The 275-nt window shown below is 41.5% G+C and overlaps 1 protein-coding gene across 1 annotated transcript in view; it reads right to left on the bottom strand.

Moving 5' to 3' along the window:
- Positions 1 to 188, bottom strand: part of LOC119594871 — a 2539-nt gene extending 2351 nt beyond the window's left edge. Inside the window, exon 1 of the mRNA XM_037943950.1 lies at positions 81 to 188. The gene's annotated coding sequence lies outside the window, so the exon portion shown is untranslated. The remainder of the gene's footprint in view (positions 1 to 80) is intronic.
- Between the last annotated feature and the right edge of the window lie 87 nt (positions 189 to 275).

Below are 275 nucleotides of genomic sequence, written 5' to 3'. Positions count from 1 at the left end.
GTACGAGTTCTGTAAACTACAAAGAGTAAAAGAGACTATAAAGAGCATATTTACTCATCTATACGCACGAATAAACATACCTTAGATATATTTTGCAATGGAGATAAGCAGACAGGGTAATCCAACGCTGTTCTTATTTACCCATGCAAAGATCGACTCAGCAAGACAGCAGGATGAGTCTGTACGCACCGATGGCCGTGCTAAAAGTGATTGGAACTTCAAGTTCAACGACAAAAAAGCGCTCGTCTCCACGGAAGTCATAAATTAGGCACGGC

The sequence above is a fragment of the Penaeus monodon genome, chromosome 34, assembly GCF_015228065.2.
Source record: "Penaeus monodon isolate SGIC_2016 chromosome 34, NSTDA_Pmon_1, whole genome shotgun sequence".
NCBI lineage: Eukaryota > Metazoa > Arthropoda > Malacostraca > Decapoda > Penaeidae > Penaeus > Penaeus monodon.
Note: the sequence above shows the minus strand (reverse complement) of the source record. Positions and strands in the feature narration are given on the sequence as shown.